Raw genomic sequence first — 13,929 nt, forward strand, 5'->3', positions numbered from 1 at the left:
CGGTGTCCGAGTATTGTTGGGGAGTGTTTAAACTAATTCAGCAGGAGACGAACCAGAAAATAGCAGATAGGAACAGCAGTGAGATCAGAGGACAGAGAAATATGAATAGCAGTAAAATGAGAAATATTCCAAAGATTCAACAATGAGATTGAGGAAAATAGCAAAAGTGACAAAGGAGGTGTTAAATTGTATGTACATCAATATCTGTAGTGCAAATAATAAGATTGGGTGAGCTACAGCCACAAATTGCCATACAGGATGATGACTTGGTTGCATTAAAAGAAATAATGGCTCAAACAAGGGCAGGAATGGGTTCTTAATATTCCTGAAGCTCCAGTGTGAACTTCCAAACAAACCTTCCCCTGCCCACCCTTTTCAGCATTCAGTAGGGACTATTCCCTCCATGACACTCCAGTCCACTCCTCAATCACTCCTAACAACCACTCCCTTCCCTATGGCACCATTCTGTGCAAGCAAAGGAGAGGCAACACCTGCCCTTTCACCTCCTCCCTTCTCACTGTCTAAGGCCCTAAACACTCCTTCCATGTGTAATAGCAACTTACTTCTACATCTTTCAATTTAATATACTGTATTTGCTGTTTATAATGTGATCTCCCCTACACTGGCGAGACCAAACATGACCATTTTGTGGAATACCTTTGTTCAGTTTGCAAGCAGGACCCTGACTTTTTGGTTGCTTGCCATTTTAATTCTTCACCTTGCTCCCACTCTGACCTTTCGGTCCTTGGCCTGCCACTGTGTTCCAGGGAAGCTCTGTGCAAGCTCAAGGAACAACACCTCACCTTTCGACTCAGCACTCTGCACCCTTCTGGACTCAACATTAATTTTAACAACTTTAGGTCATAACCTCTGTCTCCACCTTATTCTAAGTATTTTATTTCTCTATTTTTTTGTTTTTGCAGTAATTGTGGTTTTATTTAGTAATGTACCTTTCAGAATAATACTTGTCAAGGAAGATCACATGATCTATAGTAACCAATAGCAGAGTAGCATGGGCTACCTCAGAAGTCAGTGTAGAATTAGAGTTGGAGTTGAAGGCACATGTGTAGTTGCTGATGAGTATATCAAAAATAAACTTAAAATAAACCCATTAATAGCACAACTTGGCCACCCTACAATAAACTGGTGACAAGGATAAAACAGGATTAAACAGAAGAAATCAAGTTAGGAAGAAATTGGTACTGTACTTTACCCAGTGATTGTAAGTAGCAAACTCTGTTAGAATTGAAGAAGTTATCCCCTGTCAAAATGCTACAATTCTGGAGAATTGATCCTTTTGAACCTGCCACAGACTATTGGTCTCAATACATAGAACATCTCATGTTCTTTTTTCAAGCGAACGAGATTACGGGGCAAGAGAAGAGGTGAACGATTCTCTTGAGTATTTATGGGAGTAAAACCTACAGTCTGATTCAAAGTTGGATGGCACCCAGTGCCCCAGATTCGAAGAAGTTCGAGGAATTGGTGGAGCTCGTGAAGGGTCACTTTCAACCCAAGCCTTTAGTCACGATGCAGAAGGTCAGGTGTAATTCACAAAATAGAGCCCCGGGTGAGACAATTGCATGCTATGTGGCAAATTTGAAGCAGTTAACAGAACTTTGTGAGTTTGGTATGACTCTGAATGACATGCTCAGAGATCGTTTAGTGTGTGGTGTGATAGAGGACACTTCAGAAAAGATTATTGTCTGAAGTGAACTGGGATTTCAAGGTGGTGCTAGAGATAACACTGGCCATAGAAAGCGCAGTAAGAGATTCAAAAGCAATACAGGATGTGCAAAATGGTGCCGTCCTCCACATCGAGCAGGAAACTTCTGCTGAAAGTGGTGCGAAAAAGCGAGATTCCGCCGAGAAGCAGGAAACAGCCCCCGCTAGCTGAAGAATAAATAAAAATAACTTTGCAACGAAATCAAAAAATAATTTTAATAGAGGTGGAAACAATCAGTCTTTTAGCGATTGGCAGTTAAGAAAATTGAATGTTACTATTGTCACAAAAATGGACATATGGTGAGGCAGTGCAAGGAACGATTCAAGCAAGCTTGTAAACATAAGAAGAAGCCTAATGAAATCTACAATGTAGAAGAGCCTGAAACAACAAATTCAGACATTTACTTGTTGTTTAATCAGAAAGTTGGAAAGACAGAACCAATATTTGTCACATTGAAAGTAAATGGCAAACCTGTTAGAATGGAAGTGGACACAGGAGCTCCCACTACAGTAATTGGGGGACATACCTTCAGATATTTGAATAATAGTGAACATCAATTATGTTTAAAAGAAACAGCTGCGAAGACATTCAAGTAAAAGGCATAAGCAGAGTAACTGTCCATTATGGAAACCAATCAGCAAAGCTACCAGTGTTGGTATTGAGAGGCAGAGGACCAAGCCTTCTAGGGCGAAATTGGCCAAGGGAAATCAATCTTGATTGGCCACTGAGGTTCCAAATGGAAGCTGGAAGCATTCCTGTTTTGAAAAAGGAGTGTGCAAGGACTCAACAACCTGAAGAAATGCTGGCTGCCTTAAGCCAAAACCCGGAAGAACAGCAGAAGGAACTCGAAGAGACCCTGCTAGATGACAGAGTTTGAGGTGAGGTGAGCAACCTTCGAAGGAAAAAGAAAACCTGTTGAAAGACCTTCACTCACTACAAGATTCCCTCAGGTCAAAGTTTGTATCTCTGGAAAAGCATGAAGAGAAAAAGAAAGAATTCAACACTTTTATGAATAAACTAAAGAATCAGTTGCCAGAGACGTCACAACAATGTCCAATTTTCCAGGAGGCAGCAAACAATACAAAAAAGAGATAGAACAGCTGAAGAATCAGTGAAATGAAGCCAAAGGGGTTTTGGAAGCAAATGCCGCAGAATTTTCCAAGAAGCAGACAGTTAATAAAATTTTGGGAGACTCAGCCACTGAGCTCAGACAAGTTGAACTTGCATCTGAGAGAAGTCTGGCCAATAGTGAAGTTAAAAAGAGGGCCAAGATTAAAGTCTTTGCGAAGAAGAAATGTGCATGTTCCAAGTGAGGGAGGTAATCTATTTGGGTCACTGGGTAGATTCACAAGGCCCCCACCTAGCTGAAGAGAAGGTGAGAGCCGTAAGAGAGGTATCTACATCAAAGAAAGCCTCAGAGTTCAAATCATTCCTAAGAATGATCAACTATTATGGGCATTTCTTACCCAATTTATCTACAGTGCTGCCCCCCCTGCATTCTCTACTCAAAAAGAACTAATATGGGTCTTGGGAGATGCCCCAGGAAGAAGCTTCTATAAAGGGGAAACATTTGTTTCACTCGTCCAATCTATTAGTGCATTATGACCAAATGAAAGAATTGGTGCTGACATGTGACGCATCTCCTGATGGAGTGGGAGCAGTGCCCTCTCATCAGCTGGACGAAGGCATGGAATGGTCAATAGGTTATGTATCAAGAACGCTCATCACAGCGGAAAAGGGATACTTGCAGATGTTCACCATCTTGGGTGTCAAGAAATTTTCATCAGTACCTACATGGCTACCATTTTACAATCGTTTATGACCACGCACCATTGCTAGGATTGTTTAGTGAGGACAAGGCTATACCGCCCATAGCCTCAGCAAGAATACAATGATGGGCTTTATTTCTGGCAGCATATGAATACACTTTCATACATAGGTCTGGCAATCAAATTGCAAATGCCGATGCCCTTAGTTGTTTGCCTTTACAAGAAAATGGTGAGCATTTCCCAGTTCCACATGAGCTTGTTTTACTGTTAAATTTCTTAGATTCCTCGCCAGTATGTGCTCAACAGATCAAAGATTGGACAAGTCGGGACACAGTCCTCTCTCAAGTATGAAGACAATTGCTACATAGTTGTTCACAGGAGCCCGTATCTGATGAAATGAAATGGTAATTGAACAGAAGACATGAAATAACCAGCCAGGATGGCATCTTATTGTAGGGAGCACAAGTGATAATTCCTGCAAAGGAAGGGAGTCACTTTTAATTGAACCACACAGTGCCCATCCAGGAATTTCCCGAATGAAGACCATAGCACGCAACTATCTATGGTGGCCTGGGATGGATGGCGAAATAGAGAGTTTAGTAAAGCACTGTGTGCAATGTCAGCAACTGTAAAAGTTGCCAGTGACAGCTCCATTACACCCATGGGAGTGGCCAGGTAGACCCTGGGTGCAGTTACACATTGACACAGACGTTCTGCTGAAGGGTCATGAGGACTCGAAACGTCAACTCTTTTCTTCTCCGCCTTTGCTGCCAGACCTGCTGAGTTTTTCCAGGTAATTCTGTTTTTGTTTTACACATTGATAATGTTGGACCTTTCCTGGAACAATGTTTCTGCTCATTGTCAATGCCCATTCAAAATGGTTGAACGTATATGAGGTGAAGTCACCAACGTGGCCCTACAATTGGGAAAGTATGTCAGAGTTTTGCCATTCAAAGACTGCCTGAAGTAGTCATTTCTGATTCCAGCATGGCATTTACGAGTGCTGAGTTTCAACGATTTATTAGTCTCAATGGTATCAGTCATGTAAAGACTGCACCGTACCATCCTTCCACAAACGGACTGGCTGAAAGGGCAGTTTGAATGTTCAAGGCAGGCATGATAAAGCGAACTGGTGATTCCTTGGCAACCAAGCTAGCACGCTTTCTTTTTCATTATAGGACTACCCCTCACACTGCAACAGGTGTCACACCTGCAGTGTTATTGTTGAAACACTTTCTCAGAATGAGATTGAGCTTAAGGTGCTAAATTTGGAGGGGAAGGTGGAAAGGAGTCAGAGAAGCCAGTAAACTAGACACGACTGGCATAGTCATGAGAGGAAATTTACCGTGGGAGAGACAGTAAACGTGAAGAACTTCTGGGAAGGACCAAAGTGGTTACTGGGTGAAATAAGTGCGGTGACGGGACCTCTATCTTATCACGTAGAGGTGGAAGCCACTGGATCATCCATAAACATATGCACCGTTTAAGGAAGAGTAGGACAAATCACCAAGATTTGGTTCCACCAGTGATCATGACCGGGTCTCTGTTTCCTGTTGAGGATACTCAACCCAGGACAAACATGTCTGATGTTCCCGTAAGAGTTGAGGATACAGAACTGCAAGTGCGCACCGAAGCACCTGATGTTTAGGCAACTCCGGAAAAGGAGGTTCCTGACAAAGAATCTGAAGTTGTGGAGTTGCGAAATTCCACACATACCAGGAAACCACCTGAAAGACTGAGCTTATAAATTTCTTATCCAATGTAAATATTAAGTTGTCTTGAAAAACATGTACTTGTAAATGTAATATGTATAGCTGAATTAAAGTATTAAGATTGGGCCCGATCAGGTAAGGACAACAGATTTCTTTCCCTGAAGGGGATTAGTGAACCAGATGGGTTTTTACAATAATTTTATGGTCATCATCACATCATGAATTATTGAATTCAAATTCCACTATCTGTCACAATGGGATTTGAACCTGAGTCCCTGGGTTACTAGGTTTTGTGACAATACCATTATGTCACACCTCCCCTATAGTTAATGACTGAAATCTAAGGTTCACTAATTTAGGGCTTAACCTAGTACTGGGAGCCGGGCTTCTTCTCACCCATGTCCAGATAATTCTATAAACCAATATTTTAGCTGTGAAGTGGTTCTGGATGTGCAAATAACAGGGAGCTTACCAGTGTTGTGTACCTGCTTTCTGTGCGTTTGTAGCTGTTTAAAATTGAGCAGTATATCGTAACAGGAATAGGTCATTCAGCCCCTTAGTTTATTCCACCATTTAATTAGATGATGACTGATCTGTATCTTAGTTCCATATACCCATCTTGATTGCATAATCTTTAATACCCTTGTCTAACAAAAATCTATCAATCTCAATTCTGAAATTATCAATCGACCTAGCCTCAATAGTGTTTGGGGAGAGAATTCCAGATTTTCACTATTCTTTGTATGAAGCAGTGTTGCCTGACATCACCCTTGAATGGCTTAGCTCTAATTTTAAAGTTATGTCCCCTCGTTCTGGACTTTCTCATCCAAGGAAACTGTTTCTCTTTAATAACTCTATCAAATCCTTTAATCATCTTAAAAATCTTAATTACATCACTCATTCTTTTATATCTGAGGAATTATGTGCCTCATTCATGCCCTAGTTTAATTCTGGTGAACCTGCCTTGCACCCCTTTAAAGGCCAATATATTGTTCCTGAGGTGCAGCCTCCAGAGCTGAATGCAGTAATGCAGAGGGGGTGTAAACATACTGACCACCTCTTTGTATTTCAGTCCCCTTGAGATAAAGGCTAACATTCGAATCATCATTTTATTTTTTTTGTGTTTGCTAATTAGTTATTTGTAATTTCTGTATAAGGACCCCTAAGTCCACATTTCCTAGCTATTTGCCATTCAAAAAATACTGATCTATGTTTCTTAGGTTTAAAATAGGGCCCTGGGAGAGTCCATCACAACCTTTGTAGTGAACCTTAAGCAGTTGCCAGAACACTGCAACTTCGGAGACACATTAAATGATTTGCTGTGTGATTGATTAGTTTGTGGAGTTCAGCACCATTTACTCACTGAGGTCAACATCGATGTTAAGGGCGTCCTAGAAATCTCCCTCACCATGGAAAGTGCTGCGAAAGACTCGCAGGCTTTACAACACGTACAACATGGCACCATTCTTCATGTGGGGTGGGAACCTATTGCTGGGCATGGCACAAAAACCAGACCCACAGTATCGAAGCAAAAGGCAATGTCCACTGTTAGAAACATGAAAAGGCCTAGTAGAAACGCTTCAGCAGTGACTTAAAAATTAAGTTGTTATAGATGTGGAGGCGACCATGGAGCAGACACCTGTAAATTCAGGGAGGCAGAATGTCATTACTGCCATAAGAAAGGTCACATAGTAAGGCAATGCCAGGCAAAATCGAAACCGCCTGTAAAGCAGCAAACTAACATGATTGAATTTAAAATTATAGCAGAACCTGAAGCTGCAGACAATGACATTTATTCCCTGTATAACATAACCGCTGTGAAAACCAAACCTATCACTGTCGCAGTCAAATAAGAAGCCACTAATAATGGAGGTGGATACGGGTGCCTCAACTACAGTGGTGGGAGAGCACAAATACCTTAATGAATGTAGACAGCCAATGAACCTGGAGCAGACAACCACTAAATTGAAGACGTACACAGGAGAATCTATTCAGGTAAAGGGCATCACCACGGTACCACTATAAGTGTCTTATAGGCAACAGACAGCCTAGATGTCTGTGATAATAATGAAAGGAGAAGGACCCAGAGTTTTAGGCCGAGACTGGTTACAGAAGATCAAGCTCAACTGGTCTGAGATATTTCACCTGAAATCAGGAGAAGCTCCTGAACTGCTAAGGAAATACAACATTATTTTTGGGATGAACTAGGGGAGTTAAAAGGCTCTGAAAAAGGACTCAAAATGTTAATCCTGTTTCTCTCTCCACAGATGCAATCAGGCCGGCTGAATTTTTCCAGCATTTTCTGTTTTTATTTCAGATTTCCAGCATCCACAATATTTTGCTTTTATTTAAGTTAAAATGTGCGCAGGACAAGATAAATGTGGATCCTCAGGTGATACCACGTTTCTTTAAGGCCACACCTGTGCCTTATGCATTGAAGGAGAACTTGGATGCAGAGCTGTGCTAGAAAAGCAAGGCATCATCCAACCTGTCTAATTCTCGAAATGGGCAGCGCCCATAGTTCCAGTGGTTTACCAAACCATATGTATTTGAGGAGACAGTGCTTTCAATGTCACTGTAAATGCCTGGCCACAAGACATAGCTTTGTACAAGAATTTTCACCTTTGATATGTCTGGATGTGCACTGTGAAGCTTTGTCAAAAGTGGTCCTCCCCCTTGTGATGAGACGACAACTCTTGATCCCCACAACAAAATTCAAGCTTTCAGGCATGGAATGGTCTCAAATCTTCAGATACAGATGAATTTGACCATCCTTGCAAAACAAAGTCTCTGATTTTCAACAGTATCGGATCTCTGCCATCCAATTTCTAATTTGCTTCATACTCTGGTCCTAGACTCTCCCACAAGGAGAAACAACCTGTCAGCATCTACCCTGTCAAACCCCCTAAGAATCTTATGTGTTTCAATAAGGTCTCCTCTCATTCTTCTAAACTCCAATGAGTACAGGCCCAACCTACTCAACCTCTCCTCATAAGAAAATCCCTCCATATTTGGGATTAATCGAGTGAACCTTCTCTGGACTGCCTCCAATGCCAGTGTATCTTTCCTTAGGTAAGGGACCAACATTGTTCACAATATTCTAGGTGTGGTCTAACTAGTGCCATGTATAGTTTTAGCAAGACTTTGCTATTTTTATACTTCATTCCCTTTGAAATAAAGGCCAACATTCCATTTGCCTTCCTTATTATCTGTTGAACTTGTATGTTAGCTTTTTGGGATTCATGCACAAGGACTCCCAAATCCCTCTGTGCTGCAGCCTTCTGCAGTCTTTCTCCATTTAAATAATATTCAGCTCCTCTATTCTTCCTGCTAAAGTGCATACCTTCACATTTTCCCATATTATATTCCATCTGCCAAGCTTTTTCCCACTAACTTAACCTGTCCAAGTCCCTCTGTAGAGTCCTTGTGTCATCCTCATCACTTGCCTTCCCACCTATTTTTGTATCATCTGTAAACTCATGCACATTTGCACCAGGTACCTTGGGAGTTCCCATGACTCATACATCCTGAGATACTCCCAGGTGTTTACAGGGCGTCCTCTGGATGGCTAAGGCCTGGAGGGCCCCAGCCTGCTTTGGGTCTCCAGCTGTGAGGCAGGTGCACTCTCCTTGGCCTGTGCAACTGGAAGTGATGGGGTCATAGGCAGAGGGAATTGGGATCGACTGAACACTTGTGGAGTGGATGGCCCTGGGGTATCCAACTGCTGGTATTCCTCCCTGTGGGTGCTTCTGGGCTCCTCCTTGACTCCTTGAGGAGAAGGGGCACCTGGAGGGAGGTCAAGATACCCTGCCCTCCTCTCGCCTAGCCACTGATGGATACAACCAATGCCTGTAGCGATGGAGTGCAGGTCTGATTGTAAATCTGGCAGAACCTTCTGGACCAAGGTCTCCAAGGCGGCTGCCACCCTTCCCATGGAGACTTCAAAGCACTCACATGTCGGAGCCATGACATCAGACAGAACGCGGACGGACTACTCCATCCTTCGCTCTAGTCTATTGACCGCCTCTCGCAACTCTGCCTGATGTTTCACCACCTGTCTTTGCATCTTCAGCATGTTAGCAACGGCCTAAAGATGCTCACTATCTGACTTGGACTTAGCAGGTGTCTGATTTCCAGCAGTCTTCCGAGTACCAGAGACCTGGGCTGTCACTGCCTCCGACTGCTGTGGAGACGTGCCAGTGAGGTGTTCTCCAGAAAGTGACCCCAAGCCTAATCTAAAGTTATGAGCCACTAGGGTGTGTGTCCCTGCGCTGGTGGAGGGTGCAGGTGAACACAGTGACGGGTCTTCTTCAAATGGCTCTTCAGCATCATTCTCTGTGGTGGCCTGGGACACTGGGGCTTACGTTGCCTGTGCTGGTCTCTCTGGACCTGTTGCTGCCTGTAAGAGGGAGAAGATGGATTTCGATCATGAGCAGGCTGAATATAGCATTTCATGTCACTCACTGCAAATGTCAGGATGTGATCAACTCAAGGAGGTCTCATCCATACTGGGCTGCTGGGAGAGACCAATCTCGCCTTCCCCCTCAAGAGCAATCCCTATCCTACCCAGCCAGCTCAGCCTCGAAGGGAGTGAGCTCCAGTATGTTGGCCGCCCCTTCTCTGGTCTAGGATCTTCCACTTGTTGAGGGCAAGCTTGGCCTACATGAAAACAAACAGAAAGGATGTGATGAGAAGGGATGGAGCGGAGGTTGGGAAGCATGCATATCCACTGTGTATGCTGAGCATCCCCACCCAGTAAGGGCTGAAGATGCTGTTTGTGCAGGATGATAAATGAGATGCTGGTGAATAGGCTTTCAACACTGATATCTTGCTGGCTAATATTGTGTGAGATCCCTGACGCTTTGCGTGCATAATGCCATTATGAGAGGGTGAGCTTGGAGTGAGTTGAAGGCTGACTTATCCTGGTGATGCGGATGAGATCATTCAGTCTCTTCCAGCACTGGATAGTGTTTCTCTGACTGTTGCCCGTGGAACTCACCTCCTTCGTGACTGCTTCCCAGGCCAGCGAGATGAGGTTGGTGGATCTCCTGCATCCATCCCCGGGAAAAAGAACCTCCCGGTGCTGGCGGGCGCCTCTAAAATTAAAGCCTCCAGGTAGCCATGGCTAAACCTTGGCGCACTCTTCTTGTTCTTTGGAACCATCTCAGGAACTCCCGGCCACACAGCTGGGCTGCAGAGAGTAATGTGTGTGTTCGGGTGGCGTTTAAATATGGCACTAGGAACTTCAACCCCATGAGGTGACAGTGGGCGGACGAATCAGTGCCCGCTGTGCCACGTGATTCATCGAGCAGCTCACCTATGTATAATTACCGAGGCTTCAAGTGGAAGTTTGGACATGAGAAGCTGACCTGCTGATCAGCAGGAAACTCGCCACCAAACCTGCCCATTACCGCACTTAGTCTCTGCAGCGGAAAATTCCACCTTTGGCTTGTAGTGTTCTGTTCGTCTCAAAATTGAGTAAAACATGTCACAATCAGACATGGATTGTCTACTATAAGATAAAAACAAAAAAACTGCGGATGCTGGAAATCCAAAACAAAAACAGAATTACCTGGAAAAACTCAGCAGGTCTGGCAGCATCGGCGGAGAAGAAAAGAGTTGAAAGAGTCAACTCTTTTCTTCTCCACCGATGCTGCCAGACCTGCTGAGTTTTTCCAGGTAATTCTGTTTTTGTTATTGATTGTCTATTGTTTTGTAAGACATGGGCCGGATTTTCCAGTCCCGCTGGTGGCAGGGATGGGAAAATTTGGAGACTCCTCAAATTTTCTTATCCCGCCCGTGACTGCTGGCGGGACCAGAAAATCCCAACGGATGTATTTTTAGCACTAATTCACTTAATTACTTATTGATTTTAGTTAAGGTATTTTTGGAAAACCTTTGTGCTCACTGATGTAAGCGATAACTTGAAAAATTTTTCCACTTGCTTATGAGGATAGATTTTATGCTTTTGTACTCAGAATTTGGGAATTCAGCCATAATGGATTTTGGATGAAAACTCGCTGACTTCTGGGCCTGAATGTGTGATCTTCACTCACAAACTCTGTACTGGGAGAGTGAATTTCTGAAAATCTTTCCTGTACACTGAAACACCAGTACAATGTGGTTTAACCTCAGCCTCAGAAAGATATTGCATTTTCTGTGACTTAATTTTAAAATTTGGTATAATCCCCATCCCTGTCCCTTTACTAGTGAAGTGCCCTTCAGAAATTATGGGCTGGATTTTACAGCTGCAAATTGGGTTGGACCTGTGCTTAAATAAAATACTGCGTGATGACATAGGGTCGACAATCCTACGTCATCATGCCAGTGTCCACTATTATGGAAGGTGACCGGGTGCTAAAATTGGAAGCCCACCTGATGTTTTCAAAACAACAATTAACAAGCTATTGATAAAAAGTACTGCAAATGGGACCATGGCTGTAGCTGTATGTAGCAGCAGAGTCTGCTGGTGAACGTGACAGTGTTTGGCTGGTAGTAGACTTAATTTCTTCAGTTTTTTTAGGCTGACTTCATAAATAAGGAGAGGGTGGGAGGGCCTGGCGCCTCTAAATTGGTGGCCGTGATGACTTCCAGTTCATAGCCTAACCCCTCTCCTGCCCTAGATGCCCGATTGGGTGTGGTGACCCCTTTACCAAGACTAATTGGCCATCCGATGCTTGATTCGCCGTGTTGAGACAACCCACTTGGGGCGGGAACAAGTGGGCCACACACTTCCCGCCTCCCTCACTCTGCTGGAATCCATTAAAATCCAACCCTAGTAGTTTTCTACTTTGATGTTTGTTCTATTTGGGACTGTTATGTTACTTGGAAGGAGTACGTTGCTTGGCACTGGTATGCTGGTTGAGGACGTTATGTTGATTGAGTTTGGCATGTTGCTCAGGTCTGGCATATTGATCAAGGATTGCTTGGGACTGACATTTGCTCAAGGCTGGGGTTAGAATGTTGCCTGGGGTTAGAATGTTGGTGGGTATCAAAACTCTTTTGAAATATTCCAGCAGAGAGGATGTTTTCATGGCATAATAACCAAACCCAGTGCTGAAAAGACAGTTGGCTACAGTTGGTTGCCCGCATGTCTGATTTTTTTTAGTTTTCCAAGACTGGTGTATAGTGCCCGAGGTAAAATTGTACAAGAGCTGTGTGAACATAGAAAACTCAAAGATAGAAACAGGTCCTGAAAAAACTGGTCCCAAAAGATTATACCCCTACTCCCTCAATTATCTTTCCAATTTTCCCTTCATTTTTTCCATAATATCTGCTTCCACTATTGCCCTTGGTTGGCACATTCCACATTTTCACCCTCTTCTTAACATAAATTAGTTAAAACTATTTATACAGTTCTTTATTCTGAACTTGAACTCTAGTTCACTGGTCCTGGAGTTTTTAATTGTGGAGATTTTAAACTTATTGTCAGGTTCAATTTTTCAATTCTCTTAAGAATTTAGTACAATAATAAAATCTCTTTGATGCCTTTAGTTTGGTTACCCATTCTACAGTGTCTCCAGTGGCTCGTTATTCTTGATGTTGTACAATGACTACATTTGGAAACAGTATTCCAAGTGTGACCATAATAGTACAAAAGCAAAATAATGCAAATACTGAAAATCTGAAATATAAACAGAAAATGCTGGAAAAACTCAATAGACATGCAGCATACATGGAAACAGAAACAGAGTTAATGGGCGCAATTTCCAACTGATGGTCCCAGCCAACACAGTGGGACCTGCAGGGGATCAGGAACCTGAATGCTGCAGGAGCAGGCTTTTCAGTGACTGCTTAACTCAGCCAAAGCATTAGCATACTGCTTCCGATTTCCCGAACAGTGGGATCACAGTCTGGATCTGTCAATGAAGGCTCTCTATTTAAAAGGCCCCCAGTAGCGGTGTGAATGGCTGAAGGGAATCTTTCTGTGGAAGGATGCAACCAGCTGAATGTTGGGAGCAAGGCATGGGAAGGCTGCCCTCCCCACATCTTGGGCTTGTCCTTGGAGGTCATTATAGATGCAGTGAAGGCCACAAAGAGAGAAGTTCTTTTCCCTGAGGATTGGAGGAGAAGGCCATTCAACTTTAAACAGCAGGGAGGACTGGAGACATCAGAGGCTGAGAGCGGAAGGAGTATGATGCTGAGGGCAAGAATACAGGGCCACGAAAATTTAATGACCTCATTATGACCAACAAGGTGAGTGTCCTATGCTTTCAGGTGGCCGTCATCTGTCATTTCTCTGACATTCTCCTGCACAACACCCCTCTGACCGACACATCTTGCTGTCATACGCATTCCTTTCTCTCCAGCCTCCTCCTCAAATCTCCCTCTCTAACAGGCAACACTCACACTCATCCTTGGCCCTCTTGCACCCATCCTTCATATTCATCCTCCACAAATGTTCTGATTCCAATACCCCCAACACATTCCACTTCCCACTCTCATAACTCTGCCTTCCCTCACTGCAGAAAAGAGTCCACAACTCCAGGGAGAGGCAGAGAATTTGGGTGCACCTGCAGCTCTGGTCACTTTGACTGCATTGGAGGAGAAAGACCATGAGACTGGCAGAGTGGCACATATACTGAGCATTAGTAATGGAGAGAAATGGTTTGCCTAGAGACATGGTGACAGCATTAGGTGATGCATTGCCATTTCATAATTACTCATGTTTAATTGATGTTAATGGTAAGTGAACTGTCGTGATTTGCATTATGCTAAGTTT

This window comes from Carcharodon carcharias, chromosome 4 (genome assembly GCF_017639515.1).
Source record: "Carcharodon carcharias isolate sCarCar2 chromosome 4, sCarCar2.pri, whole genome shotgun sequence".
Taxonomy (NCBI): domain Eukaryota; kingdom Metazoa; phylum Chordata; class Chondrichthyes; order Lamniformes; family Lamnidae; genus Carcharodon; species Carcharodon carcharias.